Raw genomic sequence first — 19,513 nt, forward strand, 5'->3', positions numbered from 1 at the left:
TTAGGAGAGCTCTTCTGTATAAATATCTATATGATTGTACTAATTATGTTTACTGTAGTGTTATGCACGAATATATGTATCCATGCCATGTAATTTTCATGCTCTATGTGATTGGGTTGAACCTTGACTGATGTATGTTGTATAAGCATTCTTTTATGAGAGTATATGAAAATAATGGGGTTTTTGGTACTGTATGTGATTATGGTCCAATTGCATTATTTGGGGGGTCAAATTTTGGGGTTTAAAACAAGTTCGTAATACTGGAATGATGGAAGGGATTGGTTGTCAATTTTGGTATGAGGTTTTGGCATGGTTTATGTGTTTGTGTATGTGTAACAGGGAACCAACATGCTAATCTCGCTCAAGCGAGCCAGGCTCGCCCAAGCGAGAGTTGTAGAGTCGTGATTTTGTTTCTGCTCGAGCTACTCGCTTAGGCGGAGTGCCCAGGTTTTTGGGCGATCTGTTATCTGGCTCAGGCGAGTACCTCTCGCCTAAGCGAGAAATCAAGGGGTGTAAGACCCTGTTTTGGGCACCTCGCGTAGGCGAGGAGGTTGTTGTTTGGGCGACAAGGCTTTACGCCCAGGTGAGAGTTTTTGGTGTTAGGCGAAGGGTGATCTCGCCCAGGCGAGGAGAGACTCGCCTAAGCGAGACTTCGCAAATAAACCAGGTTAGCACGCTCGCTCAGGCAAGGAAGCTTAGCCTAAACGAGACAGGCCTGGTCGCTTAAGCTAAGGCTTCTAGCCCAAGCGAGTTTAGTGCAGTGTGTGTGTATTGTTTGTACACATTGATGAGAACGTGGATCAGAAGATGTTGAGCCATGAGCGGGTAGGTTCATGGATGGTGGTTGACATGTGATGGTATGAGCGGGGAGGTTCATACATATTTACTCTCCTGTGAGGATACGAGCGAGGTAGGTTCGTGTGATCCGTGCTGACAGTGGAGAGATGCTGCGTGCGGGGAGGTACGTAGCTAGTGGATCACATATGTTGGACTACGGGCGGGCAGGTCCGTAGAGTAGGACTACGAGCGGGGAGGTTCGTAGAGTCGTGAACACGAGCAAGCAGGTTCGTGTGAGCATCATAAATCCTAAGTCCATGGCTCACTTTGTTGTTATGTTGGAGGTTTAAAAACCTTGGGAGTGTTGAGAATGTAACCAAGGTCTAATTATGATAATATAATTGGGTGTTTTATATTATTTAATTTATGTGATTTCTTATATTGTTGAGCTCACCCTTTCTGTTTGTGCTTGGCGATGATCGTGTAATTCTTTACACGGGATCAATTGATGATACAAGTGATGCTGCTAACACCCGAGACGGAGAGAGGGGCTAGCTGGGAATTAGAGCTAGGGATTTACTATGTTTTCATGATTTATTTGGAACTTGTAATAACTTTTGGATTTAATTTCATTGAATGTTGTCGCATTAAATATTAAATTTTGATTTTTCCCGCGTTTGGGATTAATAAAATTGCGACGTTTAAACTTCTTTTTTATATCTTTAAATATTTAATTAAGTAATATCTATTAGGGATGTTACATTGAGGAAACGGTGGAAAAGGTGTTCTTCTTCCTTATGTTCAAACTGCAACGATGAAAACGATGTCTAATGGAAATTTTTAAAAATTAAAAACAAAAGGAAATGAAAAAAATAAGGAGGAATTCAAATTTTACTGATACTTAACTAGGGTTTTAGAAACCTCTAGTAAGTTTATATTTTACAGGAGGTTATGATAACCCCGCTAGAAAACCTCTCTTAAAATGATATTTTTTTTAGTGTACGAGTGTAGTTGGCATGATTGATATAAAATAATTCTTTTATTTTTACATAGTTCAAGTTTTATTTAGCTAGAAAAATATTTTTGGACCTGGCTAATATAATTATTTGAAATTACAGGTGTGGAAACATATACAATATTGTCTTAAAGAAACTTCACACACTACTTAAATTATTTTTATCAATGATGTAATATGAGAATATCTTTTACATCGATTAACGTTTAACAAATATAAAAAGGGTCATATAACATCACTTGAATAGAGGCTTGGATAGGGATGTGAACGGGGTGGGTAGAGTATGAGTAGTAGTTCTCCCATACCTTATCCGCTAGATAAATATCTGCTCCATACATGTACCCATATCCTTGCAAATATCCAATATCCGTTATGCGGGTACTTGATGAGTTCCTATTTTTGCCCTCATTTAATGTTTAATTTTAGACTTTTTATTGAATTTTGTTCTTAAAAGATTGATTTAATTAGGATTTCTTATAATTGGGTTTATTGTGAATGAGATACAAAAATATGTTAAAAATGACTTTTTAGTTGCATAAATATTTTTTGGATATTTTGAGGTCTGTTAGTGCAGTTGCAGCTAAGTTGAGCTCAATGAGGTGTGGAAATAAATTGATTAAAGTTTCATGACACCTTAAAGATAAATCCAAGAAAAGGAAATTATCAAATTCACAAAAATCTAAGCCAAGCAAATGAGGGAATGAACAACAAAAATTGAACCTTGTGTTTTTCTCTATCTTTTTCCAGAAAAAAGGACTTTGATAATTCATAAATATTTATGATAAAAGATAATTTGGGAAAGTATATCTTTAGATATTTTATTTGATATTTTTAAATAATTATCTTATTTAATTATATCATAAGATATCAAAAGATAATAACTACAAAATCTGTTTAAATATGGCGAGATCTTCTTAAATCTTTTAAGATCTCCATAGCAACAAATATATCTTGAAGATATTGAATTATTTAGAAGATAATTTGAAGAGATTGCAAAGGGCTAATTTGGAAATTTAATGCAAATATTAGTTGGTGATAATTTATCATATATCTTTAAGTAATTAATTTATTTAATTATATCAGATATTGATATTATCAACCAACTATATTTGTCAAATAGTCTATATCTCTCCAAATATTTTTAAATATTCATAATCACTACAAAGATAAATAATATTTATCTTTATCTTTATTTTAAAAGACATTTGAGAGATTTTAGCAACATAAAAGTCCAGTCCAAGTCCTATATAAAGAGACCCAAGGGGAAGCAAAAGAGGGGAAACTCGACACTTCAAAATTTAGGAACCCTTTAGGGGGTGCCTAATTTCATCCTCCATCTCTACTTTCTTCTTTTATTTTTATTTTACTTTTTCATCCCATGGAGGAATAAGCTTCTTGGGTTGATTCCATTATAATTTCATTATGAATTTTGAGATTAGAATGAAATAATTTCTTTATTCTTTCCATTGTTGTTGAGGTTTTAATTCATCTATGTCTTTTATCTTTGAATCACGTGAAAAGTAATGGTTTTTACATCATAGCTAATTATTGAGATGTTTTAATCTATATGTATATCAATCATATGAGCTCAAGGGTTTTTAATTTTAATTGAGAATGTACTTTGATTAAGTTTAGAAATTTTCATGTGATTGAATGAGTTTTCTTCCGATGATTGAGAATGTACTTTGATTTGAGGTGAAAACCTTAACTAGAATTAATCAAGAATGTACTTTGGTTGATTAATTTTTTGCTTGATTTTAGAGATAAAAGAATGAACATGATTAAGAATAGTAATATTTAATTAAGAATGTACTGTGGTTAAATTTACTATGATTAATCTACAAAGGTCTTGCTTTTAATTGAGAATTTACTTTGGTTAATAGTGAGAACACCAACAAATTAATTGGGAATTTACATTCGAATCTATTTTGAAAAGTAGTAAAATCAATCTATTTTCTTTGTTATTATTTTTATCTTATTTTATCTTTTTCCATTTTTATTTCTTTCTTTCAAATACTATTTTATTTTACTATTTGTTTTGTATAAATTTTATAAGAACTAACTTGTTAAAAATCAATTTCGTGTTCGTTGGGAGACGACTAAGGGTTACTTTACCCTTTCTATTTTCTTGACTACTATCTTAGCAATACTGAAGTTTTTATAGTTTAGCAGTATTAATTTGATCGCATCGATAACAACGTTATCTGTACTCGCATATTTTTTTAATATATATGGATATCCACGAGTACCTGCGGATATTTACAAAAGAAAATTTACAAATTCAAATAAAAATAATGCATAACCTTTGTAAATTTCAAACAAAGTGAAAATAACTCATTTAAATAGTGCTGAATAAGATTTTTTAAAACCAATTGATAAAAAATATTCTAATAATTTTTTTGTTTAATTTAAAGTAGAGTACAACTGGTACGAGTATCCGGAACACATATACTATGATACCCGTACCCGCCCGTTAACATATGGGTATAAGAAATATTCATACCCATTACCCGCGGATATCAATTTTCAATATTCATTTCTTATCTGTTGTGGATTTTTTCCATAGATATCCGCGGGTACAGAGTTTTTGAACGTCCTGAACATGGAGTAGCTAAAGAGCAATAATTATAATTTTAAATGATCAGTGAAATTTAATGTTTTCCTAAAACTTACGCATAGTCTCGATTTGAGACAAATCAGTATAAAAATACTTGATGAATATTCTTTAATTTAAAACTACTTTTACAAAGATTTTTTTTTTCCTGAAAAATAATTTAAGCACATGTGTTACTTTTACACAAATACAAATTATTAAATTAAAAATAATTTTACTAATGAAATACATACACTCATTAGTAGATGAGAACTTTTTTTCAGCATATATATATATATATATATATATATATATATATATATATATATATATATATACTAATTAAGACTCTACTCAACTTTTAATGCCCTTGGCATATAGTTTTCGTTTTTATTATATATTATCTGAGAGAAAAATCACGTCTTGGATAAGATAGGTATCTATGTATGTGACCGTGACCATTTGGAAATGAAGGATTACCTGGTGATAGGGTGGAAGCATTCAAAACATAATTACGTGTGGGGTACAAATTAGACACAAATATTCACAACCTAACTCTTAGATAAAGTATATTACCTCAATTCATGGCTAAGGATTTAATTTCCAAAATGCTTTTGTTCCATTCGCAGGTCAATTCATATGCTGAATTTGATGTGTGAATCACTACATTTTATGAAATGAACAGAAGGTTTCAAATAAATAATCAAATTACAACTATTGATGCTGATTTTAAAATATGTCGCAAGTCTTAAAAAATTGATAATGGAAAGAAGGAATAAAGAAGCTCCTTTATTCTGTGGGAGTATCATATCACATCAGATACAAATTGGAAGAATTTGAATGACCACAAATCTTCCAAAGCATAGATTACATACATAAGTCCCTACAGTTTAGAAACAATTCATAAAACTTTTCTTACCAATGAATGTTTCATATACAATATTTCAAGTAGAACTTCTTATAGTAATAGCGAGACTGAGGACTCTTTAAGTATTGAAAATAATTTAAATTTGACTCTGGATTCCAAATTAGACAAAAATTACAAAATTAAATATCATATAAGAAAAAAAATCATAAATTCAATCTCTCAAAGTTTTTAAATTAAAATTGGTATTAATCTCTTATGTAGATTGAACTTATATGATATAAGTTATATCACATATTTATATAATCTCTACTTATGACACTCTCTAAAAAAAATCATAAAGTTGATGTTGCTCATTTGTGCAATAGTCTTTTTTTTTTTTTCATTCACACAAAGCAAAAGAAAAGAAAAAAAATCTTTGTTCAATTTGAATTTTTCATATGCTAAAAGTATCTTACAAGGTAATTACCAAAGATTTTGTACCTATATAGTTATGCAAAACTAATATATATTCACAAAATTGTTAGATAATCTAGGTTTCTTAAACATTGTTCACAAAACACAAATAAACTAAGAGATATTGGGGTTGATTTTTTCAAATACCTTAGGGTTAGATCATATTTTAATAGTTAATGTTTAGAATGTAAAAGCATAAACATATTTAGAAGAGACACTTCAATTCCTTTGTGCAAATTTATTCGAATGTATAGCACACATTTATACATTAGTAGTTATTGCAAATCTATTATGGGTGAAGTGGTTAAGTCAACCTGTCATTTCCTCATATTTATATATTTAGTGTACGTATGTGACCCGACAAATATATTAATATATTAAGTAGCATTGTCTAACAAGACTCAATCAATATTATTGACCTAAAGTGATCGAAAGATATTTGAAGATATATTTGTTGGTGTAAATATTCATATATTAACAATATGTGTGACCAAATCTCAGTAGTTTGATTACGTCATGATATTTCTTAAAACCATATATTTACCGAATATTTGGAATATCATGTAAGGTATCACATTATAGTTATTATTCCCTTAATTATCATATATACGGTAAGTTGTTATATTTGTTGATATTATTTGATATTCTCTTGATATCAACATGTTTTACAAAAAAATCTCATAGGGCCCAGAAACCCTATAAATACATATAGTATTTCAATAGGAAATACACTCTGATTCATACACAAATCTCTCATACTCATTCTTTCTTACTCTAAAGATCCAAACTCTCTTACTGACTTGAGCGTCAAAGAGTCTTGAATAATGAGGTATTTGATCCCAGTCATCAAGAGCATATGTTAGGATTCTTCAATTCACTCATAACTTTCCACCTATTTGAAGGTCCACGTTCAAGATCTCGGTAAGAACATTTAGAATTTATCACTGTCAATTTTTCGGTTGAACTATCACTATAAGAATGTAGGCTTTTGGCATCGGCTGAATATTGACGCCATTAGGCCAAAACCGCCAATTACCTAGATGCAAAGCTTGTTCGCATCGGCCAAATAGGGGCGAAGATTTGCTACTTATTTATCGTCGGCTTAATTGATGAAAACACATAAAAATATAAGGGTTAATTATGTTTTTCGTCCCTCAACTATTGGTAATTTTTTGTTTTAGTCCCCCACCTAACGTTTGCACTATTTTAGTCCCTCACGTTTTGTATTGCATGGAATTAGTCCTCAATTTTAAACTCCGTTAGTTGCAATTGACACCTATCAAACGGGAGGCCACGTCAGGATCCCGTTTTCAGTGGTTTAAATATTGCACGTGGTTTTAGTGAAATTAGTAAGGCACGTGCACAATAACATGTTAAGTGAAATGTGAGCTGAGGGTTATGTTAGAATTATAAAATTTTGTTACCATTACTAAAACATTTCAGCTGAGGGTTATGTAAGAATTAGAAAGGGTTTTTGGCATTCGTAAAAAATCTAAGCTATTCAAAGAAGAGAGAATCCATAATCTGAGCTGAGGGTTTCGTGAACGAAGAGAGAATCTATAATCTGAGCTGATGGTTTCGTGAACGAAGAGAGAATCCGATAATCCAAAGTTATTAACTTTAATCACAGACCGACGAAGAAGGTGGTGGTGAGTGCTTTCATTTGGTTGATGATGAAGTGAGGTTAGTCGTTTATTATTTATAAATTTCTTTTGTTGAATGTTCACTTTCCTCTTCCTTAGTTGTTTCGTTGAATGTTGGATTTGTTTTGTTTGTGAATTTATTTGAAATGTAGGGCTGGAAATGGGGTTCGCGGTTACGTTCCATCACATGGGTATGTTTGAAAGGAATAAGGGATTAAAATATGTTGGGGGTGAAATCCATGTGGTTAAGGGTATCGATCCAGATTTTTGGTCATATTTCAAAGCGTTAAGCATCTTAAAAGAGTTCAAATACGCTAGAGATGTTAAACTTTGGTGGAAGGGCTCAAAACAGAAGTTGTTAAACAATCTAAGATTGCTGAGTGATGATAAGGAGGCATTAGCGTTGGCTAAGTATGTAGAGGATAAGAATGAAGAGGTTGATATATATGTTCAGCACGTTCCTTGTCAGCCCGAAGTAGTTCATTTTATTGTTGGTGCTGGAATGGATGAAGAACTGGGTCAAGCAGAAATGGGGGTTGAGGCACAAAAGGGGTGTGAGCCAGAAGTAGGAGTTCATGGTGATGTGGTTGGTCAGGCAGAACATGGGTGTGTGGTAGAAAAGGGGTGTGAGGCAGAACAAGGGTGTGAGGCAAAACAGGGATGTGAGGCACAAATGGGCACTGAGGCACAATTGGGGGTTGAGGTAGAAGTAGGAGTTCAGGGTGATGTGGTTGGTGAGGCAGAATTGGGGGTGAGGCAGAAGTAGGCGGTGAGGCAGAATTGGGGGGTGAGGCAGAACTGAGGAATGACGCACAATTGGGGGGTGATGAGGATGGGGCTAGACGGGCAGATGTGGTAGTTGAGGATGTGTTTGATAAGGATGAAGGTTCTTCTACAGATAAACTTGATGACCGTGAAGAAGAGAGGGTGGCAGATGATGATGATGGATTTGGGATGGACAGTGAGCCACCTGTTAGAAAAATTGGGCCTGTTTTGGATATAGGTGGAAAGCAATGAAACGAAATTCAAGCATTGTGAGGAGTGAGAAAGATGTTGGAGCTGGATCCTTTGTGACTAATGTTGAAGTTGGAGAACATGACATAAGTAATGAATACGATACTAACGAGTTGGATTCAGATGTTGATAGTGAGGAGGGAGTTGGTCGTGATGGGCTCAAATTTTCCAGATATAGAGCTGAAGATATGACAAAGGACTTTAAGTTCAAATTAGGAATGGAATTTTCTTCTTTGAAGGATTTTAAGCAAACATTAATGGAGCATAGTGTTTTAAATGGTAAAGAAGTCCAGTTTGTTAAATGATCAGAAGAGGGTTAGGGCTGTCTGTAAAAAAAATGTGGTTTCTTAATGATGGCGAACAAGGTTGGTGGTAGGGAAAGCTTTCAGATTAAGACATTGGTTGGGCGTCATAGGTGTGGCAAAGTTTTTGGGAATAAAAATGCAAATAAGGACTGGATAGCACAACTTTTAGTAGACATATTTATGAATGTAGGTGTAGATAGTGAGTCAAATTATTGAGGAGATAAAGAAGACATACAATGTTGGCATCACCCTTTGGAGGGCTGGGAAAGCAAAGCAAATAGAAATGGACTGTTTGGTAGGGGATGGACAAAGGCAATACAGTCGCTTACATGATTATGTAGCTGAATTAGTGACAGTAAAGGCTGGAACATTCAAAATTAAGATTAATCAGCCTCAAGCAAGTCTGCCACCAAGGTTTGGTTGTTTCTACATGTGCTTAGAAGGTTGTAAGCCTGGTTTTCTGGCTGGGTGTAGGCCTTTTATAGGAGTTGATGGATGCCACTTGAAAACAGCTTATGGTTGTCAACTTTTGGTTACAGTGGGCAGGGACCCCAATGATTAATACTATCCATTGGCATTTGCTGCTGTAGAGAATGAATGTAAGGAGACGTGGAGGTGGTTTCTTTCACTATTTCTTGAAGACATTGGGGACATTGAAAATCATCATTGGGTTTTCATCTCAGATCAACAAAAGGTGAACTCCGTACATGCATTCAAAATTTTAGAGTGTGATAATTAATTGATACTACATTCTTATATACAACTATTCATTTTTGTAGGGACTTATGACAGTATTTGATGAAATCTTGAATGGAGTGGAGCATCGTTTTTGTTTAAGGCATCTCTATAGCAATTTCAAGAAGAAATTTGGTGGTGGTGTAGTTATCAGAGACCTCATGATGGGGGTAGCAAAGGCAACATTCTACGCAGGTTGGGAAAAAAAGATGGGTGAGTTAAGAAACATTAATCCTGAAGCATATAATTGGTTAATTGGCATTCCTAGAAGTTCATGGTGTAAGCATGCATTCAGCATTTATCCTAGATGTGATGTTTTAATGAATAACCTGTCTGAGTCATTCAATAGTACTATCTTATTGGCTAGGGATAAACCAATTATTAGTATGATGGAATGGATTAGGTCATACACAATGAGTAGATTTGCAACACTTAGAGAAAAATTAAATACATATCCTGTAACTGTTATGCCTAAGCCACAGAAAAGGCTTGATAGGGAAGTGGAAAAAAGTGGAATTGTCTTCCAGTGTGGGCAGGGGGTGCTAAGTTTGAAGGCACACAAGGGTTCACCATGGAGAATTTGGTGGTAGATCTTAGTAAACATAGTTGCACGTATTATTTTTGGGGTCTGGTAGGCATACCCTGTAGACATGTTGTGGCAGCAATTAATTATAAGGTAGAAAACCCTAAAGCTTATGTGCATCCATATTACAAAAGACCTACGTATGAGGCATGTTATAGCCCAAAAATAACCCCAATTAATGGACAACAACTCTGGCCTAAAAGCAATCAACCTGAACTACTCCTACCAATTTATAAAACACCACCTGGGAGACCCAAAAAGCTAAGAAGAAGGGAAGTTGATGAACATGTCAGTCATTCCAAGCTGTCAAAGAAAAATCTCATCATGAAGTGCAGCAGGTGTAAGCAATTGGGACATAACATAAGGAGTTGTAGGAAGGGAATCAGAAAGAGAAAGGTAAATCTGAATTTGTTTGTTCAATTTTTTTTCTTTGTTCAAAGCATACAAATCTGAATATGTTATACATACCTAATTGACAAGGACAAACACAGAAAAATCCAACTGTGGATGGAGCTACCAGCGCTGCAGGACCATCCAACCAGAGCTCCACTAGTAGAAGAAGATATGCACCTATGGTTGCTGCAACACAAACCAGAAGCATGGCGGCATAGGTCTTAGGGTCTCAAGCAAGCATTGGAACTTCTGCCCAGCCCACGTGAAATTGATGGAGGAAACAAAGTTGTTTTGTTGCTTTTAATGGTGGACCACCTTTTTGTTGCAGTGGGGCATAGTGATAGTGGACAACTTTTTTGATTAACTATTGTTTCATTCTAGTAATACTATTGTTTCATTCCAGTAATACTAAAGATTCTAGTATGATATCTAATCAATTTATACCAAATATTCATTCCAGTATTAGAAACAATTTATACGAACAAGAATGATACAATCTATAAAATTAGTATATGATATGATACATTGTTGGAAAAAAAGGCCAATAATGATACAAAAAAAATAACACCAGTAACAAGAGTTCTGATTTCATTCATTCAAACATCTCAGGAGCACACAAGACTTGCCCATCAAAACTTAGCTAAAACATAACGGGAACACATAACACTTAATTAACCCTTCAAGTTTCACACATAACTAATACCTAAGTCCTAAATACTACTGAGTACATGACTAATTACAATTCAACTTGAACAACAACATAAAGACCAATACAAATGTAATCGCCCACGACAAAAACAAATAAACATTGCAGGAATCTACCAATTTTTCTCTCCTTCCAATTTCCTCTTCAACTTCTCACTTTTCTTTATCAACTATAATATAACTTTGTCCTTTTCTAGCAACACTTCAGCTTGTTCATCTCCTTTTCCACCGCTATCTTCAAATTGAGATTCATTACATTCGAATTTGTATTCATCTTCATTAACCCATTGTCAACACCCAATTTCGTCCGGGTAACAATGATAAAAATAATAAACAAAAAAAAATTAATTAAAGTTCAATTGAGAATAATAAATAAATAAATAATTAATAAAATAAAAGAAAAAGGTAAAAAATATGTTTTAGTTTGAGAAAAAATAAATATTTATGTTTATTTTATTTATTATTATTATTATTTATTTTATTTTTAATTTAATTTTTGTTTTATTTATTTATTTATTTATTTGGGCTTATTATTACATTATTTTCCTTTCTATTATTGTAGCTCCTTTTTTTGTTTTATGTCTCTCATTCTAGTTTAATAAAAAAAAGGAAAAAAAACAACAAAACAAAAAACAACAACAAAAAGAAAAAAAAAAAGAAAAGGAAAAAGGGAAAGAAAGGTAGAGGTAACGTAAGGTCTCTCTGTTATCAGACTCATGCCTGTTATGCTATCATGGTTTTGTATTGGGAATGACCTGTAACATGGTCATGATGGCTGAAGGAGCAGGAAGCAACATCTGCTCTCAACCTTATCCCAAATTTCGAGATTGGAAGGTGTAGAGACAAAGAGAACGTAACAAAAAGAGGGATTGACATAATAAAAGAAAAAAAACTAAGATTCAGGGGGGACACCAACAAAAAAAAAAGAAACTTCCTTAGTTCTCCACCCACAGAATCAGAGAATTAGGCATTCAAAAAGAACACAGTGAGAGAGATTTTACAACTAGAGGGAAGCGAAGCCGTGATTGATAGAGTGAATTTCATCTTCAAGTTATCACCTTCATCTCTCACTTGCATAAAATCAAAGAATAGATACCCAAACAACCCCCAAACATTCACGTTTCATCTTCCCCAATCATATCCACCCAAATGTGAATCTGAAACAGAGAAAGGGAGAAGAGATAATCACGGCGGCATTGCCACTGGCACGTCTGGACACAAATGGCGACGACGAGGTGGTACAACGCGGAAACAACCGCAACGTGCTAGCAGCGTGAAGCCTAGATCGGGAAGAAACCCTCACGTAGGGAAGGGGAAGTTGGCACTACCAGTGACGCGTACTGGTCGCGGTAGCGGCGGCATTAACGATGGTGCTGGCAGGTGCCGCGTCGACGCACTTTGGTTGCGGCAGCAACGGCGTTCATGGTAGTGGCAAGTCGCGCTGTCTCGAACATGTCGGAGAAATGGGGTAACGTTGTTGACGATGTAAGGGTGTTTCGCGTGAGGAAGAACGATTGGCGACAGCGTCACTGGTCAGGCCTCCGGTGGATGCTAGTGTCGTTGGTGGTGGCCAAAGGGGAGCGCATGTCTTAGCCGCTGGAGTCATGGTGGTTGCTGGGAAACGAGAAGAGACGGCTGCCATTGGTAAAGAAGAGCTTTAATTTTATTTAGGTTTAGTTTAAGTAGAAATTGGTTATGGCCATGTTATTTACTCTGTGCACCCCTTTTTTCCTTTATCTCGCACCCCTGTTTTAATTTTATCTACGAGTACCCTTTGATATTTACTAACCTTGCACCCCTGCCACACTTGTTTCATACTTTTGCTCCGCGCACCCCCACTTTTAATCTTTGCACCCCCTCTGTTTTTTTTATGCCATTTCGTTTGTGCACCCCTGCATGCTATTTTCATTCCCTTTGTTTTGTATTTTTGTTTTGGGCTTTATTATTTGCAAACACCATTGCTCTTTCCTGGCTACTTCCTACACCTACATGTTTACTGATCCCACTCCATCTTCATGTTTTATTGGCACTTTTGGGCTTGTTTTATATTTTATTTGTCGCACTCCCATTTTTACTGTACACACCTGATTAACTTCATGCACCTCCCATGTTATTCATGCACCACCATATTTTTGTATTTCACTTTTATCCTTCTTAAATAATTTCATCCTTTTATTTATTTATCTTTTTTATTATTCTTTTTTATTTATTTATTTTAAAATACAAATATATTTGAAAATTATCAAAATTGCAAAAATAGGAAAATCTAAAAATTCTCTTTAACTTTATTGTGTCTGTCCGGTTGCTCGCACCGCGTGACACTCATTTTCAAAATATCAAAAATATTTTCTTTCTTTTTTAGTGTTTGTCCGACCGTTCACGTCGTGTGACACATTTTCAGGTAATTCAAAAATACAAAAAAAAATATAAAATTTTAAAAATACAAAATATCAACATTTTCCAACTAATATTTTTTTTAAGAACTACGTGATCCTTGATTCTCCACCGTGAGATACGTAGGAGCATGGCCAGTCCTTGTCAGGTTCACCTTTAAAAAATCAAATCTTTTTCTCAATTGTTTTTTCAAATATCTTTTAAAGAACTACGTAACCCTAATTTCTCATTTTTAATGAGAATACGTAGGACCAAGGTCAATCCTTGTCGGGCCCAAAAATTAAAAAAAATATTTTTGCTTCTTTTTAGTATTATTTGTGTCATTATTTTTGGGAAAAATTAATATTTTGAAAACCACATCAACTTGGCATTTTTAATTAAAGGTACCGCTTTCGGGCGGACACTGTAGGGTGCTAACACCTTCCCTACGCGTAACCGACTCCTGGATCCAAAAATCTGGTTTTTTTTTTGCAGACTTGCTTTATTTTTATGGTTTTCCATAGTTTTCCAAAAATAACTATGGTGGCGACTCCAATCTCTTTTTAAACTCATTTTCTTTTTTGGTTTGTCTTTCCGTCACGATTCCGGTTGTGACACCCATTCAAAGAAATTACTATGAGAATTCGACTACAAAAATTACAAAACCATTATCAGCTGAAACGAAATCAAGCTCGACCAATCAATAGTGAAAATTTGTTACTTATAGCCCAATTTCTACATCTCCAAAATAATCTCCCATTGTTTTTCACAGTCGTTGCCTTTATGAGCAACAATTTTTTCCCACACCCACACACTTTTGAGGACATATCTGAGGACGATGCACAGCTTTGAGACATTCTCGAACCATTATTCCTTTGCGAACACTAAAATCCTTTGCTCCCTCTCTTCATCACTCCACAACGTCTCCGCGCTCTACCAAAGATCCTCACCAATGTCTCCGTCGCACCACTCCAATTTAAGGTTTCACAAATTACCCAAATCCCTATTTTAAAATGTTACCCAATAAAATAACCACGTGCAATATTTAAACCACTGAAAACGGGATCCTAACGTGGCCTCCCGTTTGACAGGTGTCAATTGCAACTAACAAAGTTTAAAATTGAGGACTAATTCCATGCAATACAAAATGTGAGGGACTAAAATAGTGCAAACGTTAGGTGGGGGACTAAAACCAAAAATTATCAGTAGTTGAGGGACAAAAAACATAATTCTCCCAAAATATAATAATCATTTTTTATGTGTGGGCTAAGCCCAATCACGATTGAAATAAATAAAATATTTAAAACAACTTTCGTTGGTCTAAACAATGCATACAGGGAGAATTTAACGCATTTGAGTGGGTGTAACATGGGCTTAGCCGACACAAATTATTCAAAGTTAATCATTGGCGTCGGCTTGGTCGACGTAAATGTTTAAAAATTTGGACATGAAATATTTGTGTCCAGACCTGTGATACTCTGACACGGTTTTTGGAGCACGCTTCTTACTCCCAAAATGGACACGGACACGGAGGCACGATGGACACTTGCACGACGCGGTGTCGAGAGCTTTCCCATGGATCAGACGTGGCCCAGCTCTGCGACACGTGCGGGAGGACACCTCCATCTACTTGGACGCGTGAAACTGATACGTAATTTGGAGAATTTATCGCATATCCAGGATTTTAGAGCAAAAATTTTGGCGTCTGTTCACGTTTTGGTATTTCTCTTTCTCAGATACGCATTAGATTCTCATGATTGAAGTTTTCGATTGGTATTTTTCAGAGAATAAAGGAAAACCTAAAAAATTTAAAATAAAAAGGAAATAAAAGGATAAAAAATAATCTTCCATACATTCTATTAAAATAAACTCAAAAAAATTTAAATAAAAAAGGAAATAAAAAGATAAAAAATAATCTTCCATACATTCTATTAAAATAAACCCAAAAGATTTAAAATAGAAAATGAAATAAAAGGATAAAAAATAATCTTCCATACCTTCTATTAAAATAAAATAAAATCAAGATGATGAACAAAAATAAAATCAATAAGAACAAATTGTTCTATAAATTAGAGTAATATAAGATGCTACAATCACAAGTAACAAAAATAGAATAAAGAATCGAGATTGGGAGCTCTTGAGTTGAGAGGAAATACAATTGGGAAACATGTTAGCAATTGCAGAACAAAGAAAAGTTGTTGCTTTGTAGTTGTAGAACGAAGGAAAGTTGTTACTTTGTAGTTGCATAACCAAGGGAAGGAGAAAGAAGGTCTAGAAAAGTGGAGAAAAAATTATGAAAAGATAACTTTATAAACTTTCTTTTTTATAATTTAAATAAATATCCTTCATAATTTTTTTTTGTGTAAAAATAATTTATTGTAGTTTTTCTCATACAAAGTATATTTGCATATGTGAATAATTTTTTTTGTTAACGTTGTTAGTATTTAATAAATAATGTTTTATTGTTTTATAATTTATTTATTATATTGAATTTAAAATTATGTAATTTAATTGTATAATCGTACAATGGAACAATATATTTATTTTTGAAATTTTATCAAAATAAATTAACTAGAAGAAAAATAACATTGTTTATGTTTTCAAGTTTTTTATTGCTATGTTTTTTTATTTAAAATACCTTTATATAATGTTAAGATATAAATTCAAATGAAAAAAAAAAGTTTAAAGCAAAACCAAAATAAAACTACATAGAGTGAATAATTTTTTTTTATATTTAAATTTAAATGTTTTATTTGAATTATATTTTTTTAATATTTGTCCCATTTAAATTAAAATATTAGTTTTTTATTGTTATAATTAATATTTGTCGCATTTGAATTATATAATTTCTTTTTAATTTGTGATATTATTATTTTTTATATCTAAATAAATTAATTTAATAGAAAATTTATTTTATTATAGAAAATTAAGATGAGAGTATACCTAGTTAAGCCATCAAAAATGAAGATGAAACAAAACCTTTATGAAGATATGTTACAAAGTTAAGAAAAACTCCCGGTGGTGGAAAGAATATGATTAAATGCAGTTTGTGTAATTTATCATTGAATGGATCTTACACTTGAGTAAGATCTCATTTGCTAAAAATGATGGGAGCAGGAGTTAGAATTTGTCCAAACGTGACTACATCAATACTTATTGAGTTTAGAGGATTAGACAATGAAGCAGCATTGAAAATAGAAAATTCAAAGAAGAAAAAGGCCTCTCTACCATCTGTATCTAATGAAGGAAAGCAGACAAATAGCAGTGTTAATCCAAAACACAAAGATCCTTTAGAAGCTTCTTTCAATATCAAAGCTAGAGATACTCTTGATTATGAAATTGCAAGGATGTTTTATTCTTCAAGACTACCATTTCATCTAGCAAAAAATCCCCACTACAGGAGTGCATTTTCTTATGCTGCCAATACTTCTAATCTCTGTGGATATATACCACCAACATATAATAAATTAAGAGGTCCTTTACGTTCAAAAGAAAGAAGTCATGTAGAAAATCTTCTGCAACCCATAAGAGATTCATGGAATGATAAAGGTGTGACAATTGTTAGTGATAGGTGGAATGATCCTCAAAGAAGACTACTTATAAATTTTATGGTTGTCAATGAGAGTGGTCCAATGTTTTTGAGGTCAATAGATGGATCTGGTGAGATAAAGGAAAAAGATTTTATTGGTAAACACATGAGAGATATAATTATGGTGGTTGGATAAAAAAATGTGGTACAAATTATAACTGATAATGCAGTTGTATGTAAGGCAGTAGGTATGCTTATAGAAACAGAATTTCCTTCAATCTACTGGACTCCTTGTGTAGTGCATACATTGAATCTTGCATTGAAAAATATTTGTGCAGCAAAAAATTGTGAAAAAAATATTGATACTTATAAAGAATGTTCTTGGATCACACAAATTGCTGATGATGCTACATTTATTAAAAACTTTATTGTGGGGCACTCTATGAGATTGTCAATGTTCAATACCTTCAACTCATTGAAGTTGTTGTTTGTTGCTTCAACGAGATTTGCTTCAACCATTATCATGCTCAAAAGGTTTCAACATTTGAAGAAAGGACTCCAAGAGATGGTTATTAGTGATGACTGGTCTTCTTATAAAGAGGACAATGTGAACAGTGCACAATTTGTGAAAGAAACTTTATTGAATGATAATTGGTGGATGAAGGTTGACTACATACTTATTTTTACTGCTCCTATTTATGATGTTCTCAAAAAAACAGATACAGATATGGCTACTCTTCACTTAGAATATGAAATGTGGGACTCAATGATTGAAAATGCTAGAAAGATCATATACCAACATGAAAGGAAGACAAAAGTTGAACATTCATACTTTTTTGAGGTAGTAAATTCTATATTGATTGATCGTTGGACTAAAAGTAGCACATCTCTTCATTGTTTTGCTTATTCTTTAAATCCAAGTTAATTATGTAGTTAAATTACTTTATGCCTATATTTTATTAGAATTTATAATATTATGTTAAGTGAATTATTATAGTCCTGAATGGTTAAGTGAAGACTCACAAAAAAGTGCCCCACATAAATTTTTGGAACTTACTCAAGAAAGAAAAAAATGTTTTAAGAGGTACTTTGATGACGTTGATGTGAGGAGAGAAGTGAATCTAGAGTTTGCAAACTTTTCAAGTAAAATTTGGGAGATTTTGCAGATGAGGACTCTTTAAGGGATAGAGGAAGAAATGGATGCAAAGTCATGGTGGATTATTCATGGATCTCATGCACCAATACTTCAAAATATAGCTCTTAAGCTACTTGGACAACCATGTTCTTCTTCTTGCTGTGAAAGAAATTGGAGCACCTACTCTTTTATAAATTATTTAAAAAGAAATAAGATGACACCCAAAAGGGCAGAAGATTTAGTATTTGTCCACAATAATCTTCATCTTCTTTCAAGAAACTCCTCAAAATACAAGGAAAAGGAAACTAGCCTATGGGATATTGTTGGGGATGATTTTTCATTGGATGACAATGGAATTATTGATATTGCTAGCCTATCTCTCGATGAACTAGAATTAGAAGTTGTATTTTTTTTATGAAGATTAACATATATAAGACTCAAACATTATGATATTTTAAATGTTTTTTTATTATGAAATATAATTATTAGATTTATATATATATATATATATATATATATATATATATATATATATATATATATTATCGTGTCTGTGTCTTATACTTTTTCAATTTTGTCGTATCTCCGTATTTGTGTCCGTGTCGTGTCTGTATCCGTGTCTGGGCATCATAGGTCCAGACACATCCCAAAACCTGCACCCAGACACATTTCAAGCCATCTAGTAATCCGAGATATCATTTCACTCATCTAGAACTAAAATTGCAAACATAAAATTAAGTACAATGTGACTTTAATTAGATCAAATTACAAAAGTCACACAAAATTCATAAGTCTAAGATCAAAATAAGACAAGTCCAGTGACATTCTCATTACAATCACATTGGCATTACATTCTAAATTTTACTACTTAGCCTATACTAGCCTATAGAACCTAGTAATGGAACCTGAAAAATGAAAAACTAAATCTACTTTTCCCTCCAACAACATATTTCCAGCATTGAATCTTTGTTGTTGTAGTGGTTCCTGCAGAACTATCTATCTTCATGTCCCGCACATGCCGATGATATATCTTTTATTCATTCATAATATTTGAAAAGTGATGTAGGATTATCTTTATCCTTTTTAAGATTATTGAATATGGTGTGAGTGGATTAAGAAAGCTAAGTGAAATCCCCACTAGACATTAAGATAACATGTTATCTAGATGTGAAGGTTCCTTTCCCAAAGCTCAAGAGAATAAGATGATGGATTGATTCAACATAAAATAAAATGGGATGTGCATAAGAACTAAAAATTCAAGACCAACAATAGTTTGAAAATTGAAACAAAATAAAGGAAGAAGAAAGCAATAAAACAGTAAGAAGAGAAATGGAAAGGTGTGAGAAGCACGCCACTTTAGAGGAGAGGCAAAGCCATGGACTCCTTCTAAAG

At 33.3% G+C, this 19,513-nt stretch overlaps 3 pseudogenes; all 3 read left to right on the top strand.

Moving 5' to 3' along the window:
* Window positions 1-9,453: 9,453 nt before the first annotated feature.
* LOC146886351 (uncharacterized) lies at window positions 9,454-12,513 on the top strand (annotated as a pseudogene).
* A 175-nt stretch (window positions 12,514-12,688) lies between these two features.
* LOC146886352 (uncharacterized) lies at window positions 12,689-18,005 on the top strand (annotated as a pseudogene).
* Window positions 17,914-18,539, top strand: LOC146886353 (uncharacterized; annotated as a pseudogene).
* The last annotated feature ends 974 nt before the right edge of the window (window positions 18,540-19,513 follow it).

The sequence above is a fragment of the Vigna unguiculata genome, chromosome 5 (assembly GCF_037176805.1).
Source record: "Vigna unguiculata cultivar grain cowpea cultivar isolate G323 ecotype 2 chromosome 5, ASM3717680v1, whole genome shotgun sequence".
NCBI classification, from domain to species: domain Eukaryota; kingdom Viridiplantae; phylum Streptophyta; class Magnoliopsida; order Fabales; family Fabaceae; genus Vigna; species Vigna unguiculata.